Source organism: Meriones unguiculatus, chromosome 4, assembly GCF_030254825.1.
Source record: "Meriones unguiculatus strain TT.TT164.6M chromosome 4, Bangor_MerUng_6.1, whole genome shotgun sequence".
NCBI classification, from domain to species: Eukaryota; Metazoa; Chordata; class Mammalia; order Rodentia; family Muridae; genus Meriones; species Meriones unguiculatus.
The window spans coordinates 19,835,328-19,848,825 of record NC_083352.1 but is presented as its reverse complement, the minus strand read 5'-3'; the positions used below and the strand labels follow the sequence as shown (position 1 = coordinate 19,848,825).

Below are 13,498 nucleotides of genomic sequence, written 5' to 3'. Positions count from 1 at the left end.
TAATCTGTTAAGGTAAATATGAAGCTATGACAAAGTTTATTTCTGAGTAACAACCAGGTCAATTTACTTTCTCTCCAGACTATTTGTCTTTGCATCTCTGTCATCATCATCATCACTGTCATCATCATCATCACTGTCATCATCATCACCATTGATAGCCACTTACAAGCTATAACTCACAACAAAGGCACAGCTTTCTACTGTCTATATAATAAGTGCTGTATGTCCATATTTAGTAACTAAAATTGTTTTCATGGAGTGATTTATGCTCTAACTCCTTCAGAAAGGGACGTCTAGGACTGATTTTCAAGGCCCAGACCTTGATCACTTGTTCATAGCTTAGTGATTGACCCCATCGAGTGAACAGGTCCTTTTAGACGCTTATTATTTTCTATCAGAATCTAGATATAAGGCTTGACAATGCTGAAGTACTTCTCTTCCATTCTATTATTTAGTGATATAAAAGTTCGCAGCCTAGAGCACACAAAATTGTGTGAAAGCTTTGAATAAAAGCAAAATGGAAAGTGATGATTATTAGCTGTTCTTAGGTGAAGCGACTTAGAACCATTTCCTGGTGAGCTTCTGACTAAGACCATTCTCAGTAGCCTTCTGCCAGCTTCGTTTAAAGGGCAAAACCACATTCCAGAACATCAGACCTCCAGCTGATAAATGCCGAAATCAGGAGCCCAGAACTCTGCACCACTTGGAGAAGGGTGTTTTGTTTTTACTCCCACGCCCATGCAGAAGGACAACTGTTTGCAGCTTGAGTTAAGTGCACTTTAGTTGACATTTATGTTGCTTACGTAGATAGCGAGGAGGTGTGTACAGCCACTGAGCTCTCTCCGGGTTTATTTTGGATTCTGAGCGAGTGTGGCACTGTTTCATTCCTTGCTAGCTGTGGAGGATGAGCCAGCACCGTCGACACCATCTTAAATGTGCTGCAGTGCATAACCCAGCCCCATAATAGACCTTCTGCATCCTAAGCTGCTTTGCTCACAGGCTGCTCTGACTGGGGGTGTAGCTCACTCAGTAGAACAGAACAGTAGAAAAGTCTGGGTTCAGTTTCCAGCGCTGATGAAAATACCAGTTCTTCAGCATCTTTGTGTGGCCACTGAAGCTGGAAATCTGTACTTTTTTATGTCCTGCTTTGTGAATTCTAGAAAGGAATTGTGGATCCTCTAAATTTTTTGTGTGCTATGTCCGCACTTGACTCTGTACCTGAATTGCATTCTTCCAGATATCTTTACATGCTTGCATTTATAAAGACTCTAATTAATCATTGGCTATAGCTCAAAAATAAAAGGTTGTGTTCATCCTCTGGGTTCTGTAAGCCTACATAAGTAGAGAAGACCTGTCAGGACTAAAGAAAACACTATCATCCTATATACGCCTTTATTGTAAAACAATGGTTCTCAGCCTGTGGGTCACAACCCCTCGAGAAATTGAAAGATGCTTTCACAGGAATCACCTAAAATGATGGAAAAACACAGACATTTACATTATGAGTCATAACGGGAGCAAAACCACAGTTGTGAAGTAGCAATGAAAATAATTTTATCATTGGGGTCACTATAACATGAGGAATTATATTAAAGGGTTGTAGTATCAGGAGGTCTGAGAACCACTGCTACAGGATAGACATTTGTTCTGTTTAGTAAGTAAAACATCGTTAACATGGACCGTTGTCATAAATGCTTTTAGAGTAGCCTGGAGTTTCAAACCAACTTTATCACAGAAACAGGTGATCTAGAGCTCCATATTGCATTCAGAAGGGCATTTCAGGGCTACTGACAGGGGAAGTGAATATTCCCTGTCTGTCTCAAGAAGGACTCATAAGAGGGTTGCTTGCACTAGTCTAGAGGACAATAGGTTCTCTTTATTACTGAGATCTTATTGTTACCTAGTGATCAGCCACAGAATGTGCTGCCCTAAAAACAAACAAACAAACAAACAAAAAAAAAAAAAACAGACATCACAGATTTGCAAAAGAATGTTATCAGTTACTACTTTTTCCTTAATAAGTAACAGAGACAGGGACAAGGGCAGGGCTTCATGAATATCGGTGCCTGATGCCCTGACCTAGAGCCCTAAATAAATAAATAAATAAATAAATAATTTAAACAAAAGTAGCAAACTCAGTATCTTTCATTAACATTTGACATGAGATTTGACTTATTAAAGAAAAATATTTTTACCCTTAACTCTAATAATACACAGATTATATTAGCAGACACCAAACTCAAAAGTTTATTCATCCTTTAAAACATTCAGTAACGATTCTTCCTGTATCAGAGCTTGTTTTAGAAGATGTTTTCATTCTCACTTTTTCTGGTTTGCTGTTCTCCGTGCCAATTCACTCAAGGCCACCAAGTAAACAAGCAGTACCTTCAAGACAATCCCACTGTGTCGCTTCTCTCGTTTATGTCTGTTCCCAGCCACTGGGAAAGTCAGAGAAATAACAAGGTTTTCACATTTTGGCTGATTTATCTCACAGTCATCTGAAAGGGAGGCTCTGCGCTTTCCCTCTGTATCTCACTTTTGTTTTCTGCCCTTGGCTAAACTCTGCACTGAATGATTTCAGCTGCTACAGGTTAATTTTCCTGTAATAGCCTCCCTGTGATGGAAGGTTTTGGAAATTACAAAAATTAGATGCACTACTAATTGGCCTGTCTTGTTTTCAAGCTGCTCCCTGGGTTAAACACAGTCAGAGGAGGCTGGAGGGAGCCCAGTCCTGATTCCCTAACCACTCCTTAGCGGGGAAACAGCTGTGAGGGAAGAGAATGGATCCAAAAAGAATTTCAGACTGTGTGAAATTGTCTCTCCTTTAATTGGCTGTGAGAATGTTCTAGAGAGGTGCTTCTCTTTCGCTGGGACCCATGGCAGCATTTTCACAAATATTTTTAGGCACCTGCTGGGCTCAGTTGTGAGCCATGCCAGAACTACATGCAAAAAATCAGCATTACCACACCTATCAAGTCCAAGGATTTCAGCTTGTCAAGAAAAATAGACCAAATCATACAGTCAAATACAATGAATGAGTCCATATTTACTCAAATAACTTAAATTCAAGAAGAAAATGGAAAATTATATATTTTTTAATTATACAAGTTATACAAGTGATTTTTTTTTTTTTTTGACAAACCCTACCACCTTGCTGGGGTTTGAGCTTTGCCTGATAATAATATGTTAACTTTTCTGAAACATGTAAGCCCCCCTCTTCAGGTTTCTTTCTTGTTGTATACAAAGGCTGAGGCTAACTGGTTTAGAAGTGACTGTGGATCATGCTTTGCTCAGATAACTGCACAGATAACCTAGTTTTTTAAATTCCATCCCATTTTATTTAAAACTCAGTTTTCATGGAAGAAGAAAGAAGAAGATGATGATGTAAGTTTCCTTACATTATCCCTGGGTCCCCAGGGATGTTAAAAGGTCATTTTACTTTTGTGTTCTAGTGCCAGTGGTATCTGAATGAGGTCTATCAGTCCCTAAAGAGTTGTAGGTGTCATTGGCACTGGCTAGGCTCAGTAAGAGGTCTCTGTAGGGAGCAGTCTTGGGCTGTAAACATCTGGGAGGAGAATGCATTGGCCAGTTTTCACATACACTAGGACAAGAGGAGATATTCCCATCCCTGTGATCCTAACCTGTGGGAAAGGCTTTGCCAATTCCTTGTGTGTCTGAGACATTATTTGTCCTTGGTATGGCTGTACCAATAATGCACATTCATTGAAGACTTCATTCAGCTTTTGCAACCCACTCAGAGCTTTAGTCATAATTACACATTCATTCAGGGGCTTCCTACAAATTTCAGGGCAATTTTTGTAGAGATCCAAGACATGAAAGAACAAGTAAAGACGAGTGTGCAGTCTGAAAATCACAATGGAAGGATTTCTATCTTCATGGGCAAGTTGTGAGACAGAACAGGTTTTATTTTGTCACCAGTTGCTTGGATTTTATTCCTTGAAGATGACTCAGAGGAACGGGAGGCATCTGATGAGTATTTTTCTCCTTGAATGAAGGTCAGATGGCAAAGTCTATGTAGTCATGACAAAATGAAAACTGGTTGCCTAATGAAGGAGATCAGTTGATTGCCAACTGTCTCGGGAAAACTTTCCCATTTCCTATTATATAAATAGCAGGTGAGGATGGGTGTGGCTGTGAGTTTTTGATCTGAGCCATTCTGATGGATTAAGGTGAAATCTCAGGGTCATTTTGATTTGCATGTCCCTGATGATTAAGGACATTGAGCATTTCTTTAAGTGTTTCAGTTCCTCTATTGAGAATTCTCTGTTTAGCTCTATGATTAGATTACTTGATTTTTTGCTTTTTAACTTCTTGAATTCGTTATATATTCTGGATATATCTGTCAGATATAGGGTTGGCGAAGACCTTTTCCCAGTCTGTGGTCTGTCATTTTGTTCTGATGACAGTGTTCTTTGCTTTGCAGAAGATTTTCAGTTTCATGAGGTCCCGTTTATTGATTGTTGATCTTAGAGTCTATGCTGTTGGTGTTATGATCAGGAAGCTGTCTCCTATGCCAATTAGTTCCAGGCTCTTCCCCAATTTTTCTTCTAACAGGATTAGTGTGTCTGGTTTTATGTTGAGGTTTTTGATCCACTTGGACTTTAGTTTTGTGCAGGGTGATAAATATGGATCTATTTGCATTTTTCTACATGTAGACATCCAGTTAGACCAGCACCATTTACTGAAGATGCTGTCTTTTTCCATTGAATGGTTTTGGCTTCTTTGTCAAAAATCAAGTATCCATAGGTGTGTGGGTTTATTTCTGGGGCTTCTATTTGATTCCATTGATCCACCACTCTGTTTCTATGCCAGTACCATGCCGTTTTTATTACTGTTGCTCTGTATTACAGCTTGAGATTAGGGAAGCTCTTTGAAATAAATCTCTTATTATCACTACAGCTACATAAAATGAGGATTGTGACTCTCTACCCCGCATTGTGACAACTCCCTTGATCCCATGCATGAGGCCTGATCATCTGTGTATGGGAACAACTGAATGTTACTACTCATGAACTTTCTCCCTAAGTGTTTTGTGATTATTTGTAAGAAAGTAACAAAATTTATCAACAGAAATTCCAATTTAATTTTAGACTTCCATAGGAAACTGACATTGATAAGGCATACTCCCCAGAAAGTCCTCATAAGGTCTTGCCAAATTTCCAGCTAGTATCCTAAAAGCTTCCACAGAAATGTTGGTTATTAGGCAGAATTTAATTTCTGAAAACCCATTAACAAAAATCTCTAATTAGGAAAAAAAAAAAAAACAATGGATGCCTATGACATTAAACAGAAAAATCTAATGCAGAGCCATTAAATTTTGTTCTATTCAATTAACTTGAACACAACATGATGGAATCAAAAGATATTTTAATTAGATGCATATGAACAGAAATTGTGCAAAATTAAGCAGACCTTTCTCTGCGCAACTCATATAAGGAAAATTGCAGCGAAGGATTTGCTCAAATCCCTAATGATGGGTAATTTCCTTGAGAGCAGCCTGAATTCTTAGACAACATCTTTACAAATCAATCCTCTCCCAAAAGGCCGTCCTTTGTGTCAGGAGACAGCTCACTGTGCTGCCTGCTTCATTCTATGCTCTTTTATTTTTCCTGAGTAAGACAGTCATGTGGAGAACATAAAAAGCAAGCTTCACGGGATTGTTTACAAAATGCGCTATTCTAAGCTCCTCATAGTCAAAGTAGCCCAAAATGAATGGCTCTAATTTACAGGGTAACTATATGCTTAAGATCGTCTCCAACAGCCTCAATTTATGCCTATTACCTTGGCATTATTAATAGCACCCTTTTTTGCTCTGAAGAGTGTCCTGATTTGGACAATAAATTATATACTCACCTTACTAATGTACCAACCATCCTCACCACCTGTTTCGCACTGGCAAGTTCGTCCTTTCAACACTTGCTAGAAAATGGAAAATGTCTCTGCTCAAAGGAAGGAAAAGCTTTGGTAGTTGGTGAGTATTCGTCTCTCACTCAGTTGTTCCTCATCACTCCCTGACTCATCTCACTATTACTCTTATTTCTAAAAAGATTTAATTTTATGTTTTTAATTGTGTGTCTAAGATTTTATCTTTGATTTTAAGTGTGTGTGTATTTGTGTGTGTGTGTGTGTCTGTGTGTGTGTGTGTGTGTGTGTGTGTTAGTGCAGTGCCTATAGGATTCAGAAGAGTGTGCTAGGTTCTTGGAGATGGAGTTACAGGATGTTGTGAGCCATCCCATGGGTGTATTGGGACGTGATCCCAGGCCTTCCACAAGAGCAGAAAGCATTCTTAACCACTGACCCATCCCTCCAACCCAACATTAGACTCATTTTATTGTTTAATTGTTAATTGTCCTTGACACTCGGCAATCTCATATTTAAGATGGTTGCTTAAACGTTTTCAGTATGTTACATATAATGCTGACTACAAATTCTCAAACCTAAAATGGTTCTGGTCCTTTAAAAGAGTGTCATTCTCACCTGAAAGTAATTAAATAGCAATATAACATACATCGCTGAATTAGAAAACAATCTTAAATGTTTTATCATTATTTTATGGTAGTTAGATTCCAAGATGGCCCTGCTTCAAGATACTCCTATCTGTCTGTAATTCCTACCTCATCCATTGTTTTATCATCAGTTTTTATGTCCAACACATAAGACTTAACATTTCAAGATTATGTAATGAAATGATGTTACTATTTTGTGTGACTTACTGTTTACCTAAGGCCTCTACCTTTTTCAGATTACTTACCAGAGTAAAAGGCATGCTGTGAGATTTATAGTAGGCCATATGGTATAGAGCTGAAGCCTAGTCAAATCAAAGCAAGGAACTGACTTACTAGTCACCACATAAACTGGGGGTAGAGCCTCTAGCTCCATTTGATCCTTAGTAAAACACAGCTTTGCCCATCTTCCCTGACCCTTGGCAGAAAACCCTAAACCTGAACCATAAAGATTCACTTTCAAAAGATTAGTTATTCATTCAAAGGCTAACATATAAGTGTGCTTCCTCAAGAGTGGGTATATATATAATGTACTTTAATCATATAATATATATACTATATATTGTATACTGTATAATATAACTATATACTATATACTATGATATGTGATATGTAATATGTAATATGTAATATGTAGTATGTAATATGTAATATAATATACTTTAATCACATCTTTCTCATTATCCTTTTCTTTGATCTTCTTCTTCCCCCTCACTGAGTCCCTTCTTCCTAACAAGCTGTACCCTCCCAGAAAGATCCCAAAGGGTCTTCACATTAAGAAACTGTGAGATAACAAATGTCTGCTGTGAAATGCAATGATAGATAACAGATAGGAGTCAAAACCCTCTCTTCCTGGAGTATATACTTCTGTAAGATTAATTATAGCAGCCAAGAAATTCACTATCAGTAATCTTGAAACAAACGGAGATAATATGGCCATAATCTATTCATTTGTTCATTCAATATTTACTGAGATTGAGTTAAGAGGAGTGAAGCTGTAATTATAATTATGGCTAAATTCAGAAGTCTCTGGCAGGAGGATGGCAAGTTCTATACTAGCCTAGGTTACAAAACAGGGGGAAGAATAGAACTATCACCTCAGCTTAATGTTGCAAGGATTGTGCTAGACACAGTACTAGCTGCTGAGAGAGAGGAACAGAAAAGGAACAAAGTGATGGGCATTAGCCTCCGTGGCACATTTAGTCTGAAAGAACCTGAGGAAAACAAGAATAAGATGTTTCATTTCTGAGTTTTCTTCTATTTATAAGCACAGGTATGAGGACAGACAGAAGGTAATGCACACTGAGCATTTTTTAAAACTTTTATTGGTTCTTAGTGAATTTCCCATCATACACCTCAATCCCACTCATCTTCCCTTCCACTCATACCTGCTCTCTACCCTTGCAACCTCTCTCCCGACAGTGAAAAAAAAAAATCTCATGAAAGCTGTAGTGTGTCACAGTGTATCCTACAGTTTACCCTTCTGCTTACACTTCTTTGCTTGCAAATGTTCATTGCAATGACTCGTTGGTCTGGTATGTGGCCTCTGGCTTCTGCTACTCAATCAGTACAGGAACCTCACTGGGACTCTTCTCAGATATCCTACTGTTGCCCTGTGTCATGGAGATCCTGCAACCCCTACCTCCAGGATCAGCTCTCCTGTGCTGCCCAGGTGAGGTCCACAGCCTGCTCTCCCAAGTGCTGCAGCAAGTGAGGGGCAGAGACAGCTCTCCCACTCTGATGACCTCAGGACCTGTTCTCCTGCCTGCAGTAGGTGGCAAGCTGCAAGGGGGAAGGGGGCATCTTACTTTTGCCCATGTCACCCCATGACGGACAAGTAGCAGGGCCAGCTCTCCCATGCCCAACCCCTTGAGGCTGGCTTGCCCATACCCTACCACCAAGGTGAGCTCTACTTGGCTGGCCAGGAGTACTGCAGCTGGTGAGGGGCAGGGCCAATGTTTCTGCTTTCATGACCCCAGGGCTATGTCTCCACCTGTTGCAGGTGGTGAGGGGTGAGGTGGAAAAAGGATATCTTCCCCTCATCTGTGCCACCACATGGGAGACCAGTAGCAGGGCCAGCTGTTCCATGTTCATACCCTTAGGTCCTGCTCTCCTGAGTACTGAAGCTGGCTAGGGGCGGGGCCAGCTCTCCTAGGTGTACAGGTGAGGAATGCAGCCAGTTCTGTATTGCCCTCATAGATCAACATGTCCCTGGGTAAAAGTCCAGACCAGAGATGTCTGCCTGGCATTTGGTGGTAACAGACCCCTAGTCGTAGAGGGAGCCACAGACCCAGACATGGGCTCTGGCCCCTGCCACAGGCCAGGACTCCAGCATGGTCCCACATGGCATCACCAGTTACTCACAACAGACTGTTCCTCAGTACTCTCGAGTCTCCAGCTCTGTCTCTCTTCATGGTGCACACATCCTTCTGTTTCTCATTCACTTCCACTCGTCCATCGTTTACTTGTTTCTCTTTGTGGTGCCGGGTGTCTCTGAGTGTCTGGGGTCATCTCAGGAGTGGTCTCAGGAGTGCTATGCATTATGGCACTGGGCAAGGGTCATCTCGGGCATGGTCTGCTCCCACGCCCAGACCTGCACAGTGCTGTACTGATGGTCATCTCGGGCTAGCTCTGCTGTCCAGGCCCCATGGTAACAGTTTAGTGATCATCTCAGCCTTGCTCCTCCCCAGACTGTCTGAGTGGCTATATGTGGGTCTAGCCTGTCCAAGGCTCACTGCTACCAAGGGCCTGTGTCCCAGGGGAAGTTTGTCTAGTCTCTGGCTTGCTCTCCACCCTGGAAGCCTTGTGCATGGCACTGGGCTGGCAGTCAGCTCAGACTAACTTCCTGTCTAGGCTCCCTGGCACTGGATTAGTGTTCTCAGGCTTGCTTTTTCAGGAATTGCTAATCATTCAGATGTTCACAGGTCAGAACACTGAGCTGAGTGTAGACATGGCCTCTCTTCTCTCTGCCACCTACTGACACACGTGGGACACAGCAGCCAATACCTCAAGGGGCAATTAAAATTCTCATTTCTAACGCATGAATTCTGAATCCAAGTACATACCACTGAAAACTCAATGATTCACTATGATGATAGGAATATTTGACCATAGTTAATTAATTTATGAATTGTATCCTCCTGCTTAGAGAGTAGGTAACATAAAAGTCTGCCGTTTTAAAATTCATCTAAGAATTGAAAGGCATAATTAAGTACTGAAGCCAGGATGATACGAAGTCTATGGTATTGGTGAACACTAAGAAGACAGGTGAAAGGCAGAGGGGGAAACTAGCCTTGAAATTTTAGTGTACCTAGAATGGCAAAAATAGTAGTTGTGCTACTTAATCCAGGTCCAACACTGACTCCTTCAACGGCCTAAATGAGGCCTTTTACTGCCTCATGTTCCTACCCATTAGCATACATTAAATGTAGTAGTTACTTAGAATGCTCCATCATAAAGACATCAAAAATAAATTGCCAAGCACTGGAAAGGAACTTAGAACATAGGGAAGAATTGCCTGTACATGGTCATCTAAGTTTTAAGGAAACTTGCGGCCATGCTTACATGAGCCACACTAAGCAAGCTGTGGCTCTTTCTACCTTCTGAATCAGGCTGATTTTTCTGGTGCACAAGGTCATTCCTTTTACATGCATCAACAGGGATGCCCTTACTCCTCCCACCAATGAAGACCCAGTGCTGACAACTCCAGCATAATCACCATCCTTTTCATCTTTTCTTTTCCCCCCTAAAGCTTAAACTAATAATAATAACCGTCTCTAAGCTTTCTCATGGGAAACCTGGGCATGACTGGAAGGGACATCAGTTGTTCTTAGAGCAGCTATTATTGTAAGAATTAATCACCGCTATTTGCAATTACTGTACTGTACAATTATCACTAATATTTATGCTCCTCTGACTGCAACTGGAGATGGAGTAGCTCTGGTTGCTGTTGCCTGGAACTAAGAAGAAAAGTGAGAAAATAAATGAAACCAAAGTAGGGAGATGACAGGTGGAAGAACCTGATTCTCCTGCTGGCAAGCCAGGGTATACCAAAAGCCACAGCCTTCTCCTGTCACAGCAGCCACCTACTTGGTTTAAAGTTTTTCCTTTGGAAAAAAAAATCATTTGAACAGTTAGGAAAGGATACATATTGCATCTGGGCTTGCAGTTCAAAATGTTCATGAGCTTATATGACTAACTTGTTTCAAAACATATGATTCATCATATATGTTTTAATATATTTTTAATATAATATTTATAATGTATAAATATATTTATATAATATGTATAAATATATTTATATATTTGTTTCTGGTTTTAAATTAGATCTAAGACAAAGGATTTGGTTTTATCCTTTTTTCTTTCTTAGATTACATGTAGTTTTCCTAAATTACCTTAATCTCATAGAGTTCGCCAGTATCTCTAAACTATGGACTTACCACCAGGATGCTGGTGTTTGATACAGTCAGGACACAGGACATTCTGTGAATTCAAGCATCCCTGGCTTTTCCCTCTTATAACCAGACGTTTCTGCTCATCGTCATCTTCACCAACATTAATGTGCTTACAATGTTCATGATTTTGTCGGCTTAATATTGTTGTCCTTGGGCTTTAAAGAATTAAACTGACATAAACATCCTTATACAAGCTCTGCTGTGTGCATCCATTTTTATGTATATGAAAGAAGTGCCCCGCAGTGGAAAAGCACTTGTGTCAAACTGCTTCTCAAAGTGGCTGTACCATCCCACATTCTGACATGCATTCTAGGAGAGAGCCTGTCTTTCTGACTACTCACCAGTGTTTTCTATTCCCGCTTTTGTTTTGTGACAGACATGCTACAACCTCTCTTTGTAGTTTTAAGTTGCTTTATGGGGACTGAGAGATGCCTGAGGTAAAGATGTTTGTTGTATGAGCCTAACAGCCCAAACACAATATGTAGAAACTAGGCCAAAGGAGAAGAAGGAAATAAACCACAAAAAGCTGTCCTCTGATTTCCACCTGTGTGATATAGGACATATGTGCCCAAACTCACAAAAACTAATAAATAACTTTGAATTATATTTATTGATGATTTTCATCTTTTTTAAGGTGATTTTTTTTTCTTTCTGTTTTGTGATATTGACGCTGTCACCTACAGCCTCACACTTGCCAGGCAAATACTTTACGACTGAGCCATGCATCTCCTCCTCCTTCTAGGCTTATTTGCCATGAGCACATTCCTTTCAGTAAGATGTCTCCTCACATCTTTTGCCCATGTTCTATTAAAAGTACTTTACTTTTGCATTTTGAGGGTTTCTTACATATTCTAACACACACGTTAGCAGCTTGTCTGTGGCATAATGATGAATTGCCATTGATTCTTTCTCATTCTCCCTAGTATAAGAGAAGACTTTTTTTTTCTTCATTAAATTGTTCTTTCACATTGGTAAACAATCGCTTGCCCACTTTCATGTAGAGCTAGCCCTGAGTCTACCATTTTATCCCTTTGATGACTGTCTATTCCTCACCAATGTGCATACTCTGCTCCTGCTGCTGTCTTTATGCTCTTTCAAAATAACTTTATCTGTCTTATTCTCTTTGGAGTTCCATGTAAAATCTAGAAAAGCCAAGTTTAAATCTACTAGGCATTTTGCTTATGCTTTGGTAGGCATCGTAGTAAACACAGATACTAGTTTGGGGAGAATAGAAAGCTTCGTAGCATTGAGACTTCCAACATGTATCTGACTGCCTCATTAATCAGCGCTGTAAGTTGTCAGCATGCAAATTTCAGACTTAGTTATTTTGAATTGTCATTTACTTTATTTGTTTCTTGAATTGATGGATTACAGTTGGTTTTTAGCCAGGGTACTCACTTAGAGCTAGCATATTGACCTCTCATTGATTTACTTTCATGTGTTTATCATGTTCCCTGTAATGTGGCTGAACTCATTGTCGGGTCTTTATTTACGTTTCTTTTGTAGAGTCCTTAAGATGTTGTATGTAGATGATAATGTCACCTCCAGTCTTTCTGCCTCTCCATTTGCTGGTCTTATATCACTATGCATCTCTAATGTTGACTGCAATTTGAGAAATGTGTCACAGAAGGTTAGAAAAAACATGGGATGTTTCAGACTCTAGCGCCACAGCCATTTCCTCCTGGCAACTGCCGCCATTCTGAGGTTAACAGGGAGTTCCCATAGATTCCTCTTTAGATCAAAAACAAGGGTGATGCACTTTGTGTCAACAACAACAATAATCAAAAGCTAACTGTTGAACAAAAGATTTTCCTTGCACTTTGCTTTCTTAAGAGTTCCATGGCATCAACTAGGTTCTCTCCCCCCCCTTGCATATGTGTGTGTACATTTCTATACACACATTTCTGTATATATGCTTATATATACATATATACGTAATTGTTCTTTTGCTCTTTCTCACTGTGTGTGACTGTGTGTACATGTGTATGTGTTTGTCTGTGTATATATGTCTGTGTCTTTTTCTCTGTGTCTGTTTGTGTGGGGGGGTGTTTATAATGGCGAAAAAGCTGGGAAGTCTTATTTCTGTGGGAGAGGCCTAGAAGCACAAGGGTGGGTAAAGATTTAAAGAAACGGCCACAGTGTTTCTCCTCTGCGTGGCTGCACTATTTTGTACTCTGACAAGTAAGGTAAGAGTGAGCTCCTCTTTCCACACATCCACTACCGTTGGGTCTGCTCACTTCGCATTTCCCCAACAATCCGTGACAGAGCTGGTTCCCGAAGCCACACAGCAAGAATGTATTGTCACCTTTGAAAAAAGTTGTGCCAAGCTGATAGGTATTTTTAACATAATTTGGCGTTTATGTAATTATATGTGATGTGTAATTTATACGTACATCATCTGCTTTGTGGATGGTCTATTAATGAATTCTCTCATTTTTCTATCAAGTGTTTGGTCTCTTTTCTTTCAGTTTATAAATCCACACGTCACTCGGGTGAGTGCTAAGATGGAGTGGGCTCAAG

At 40.1% G+C, this 13,498-nt stretch overlaps 1 non-coding gene across 1 annotated transcript; it reads right to left on the bottom strand.

The window, feature by feature from the left end:
* Nucleotides 1–9,412: 9,412 nt before the first annotated feature.
* Nucleotides 9,413–9,543, bottom strand: LOC132653869 (small nucleolar RNA SNORA17). Its single transcript, XR_009591705.1, has one exon. It is a non-coding gene; the product is annotated as a small nucleolar RNA SNORA17 (small nucleolar RNA).
* Between the last annotated feature and the right edge of the window lie 3,955 nt (nt 9,544–13,498).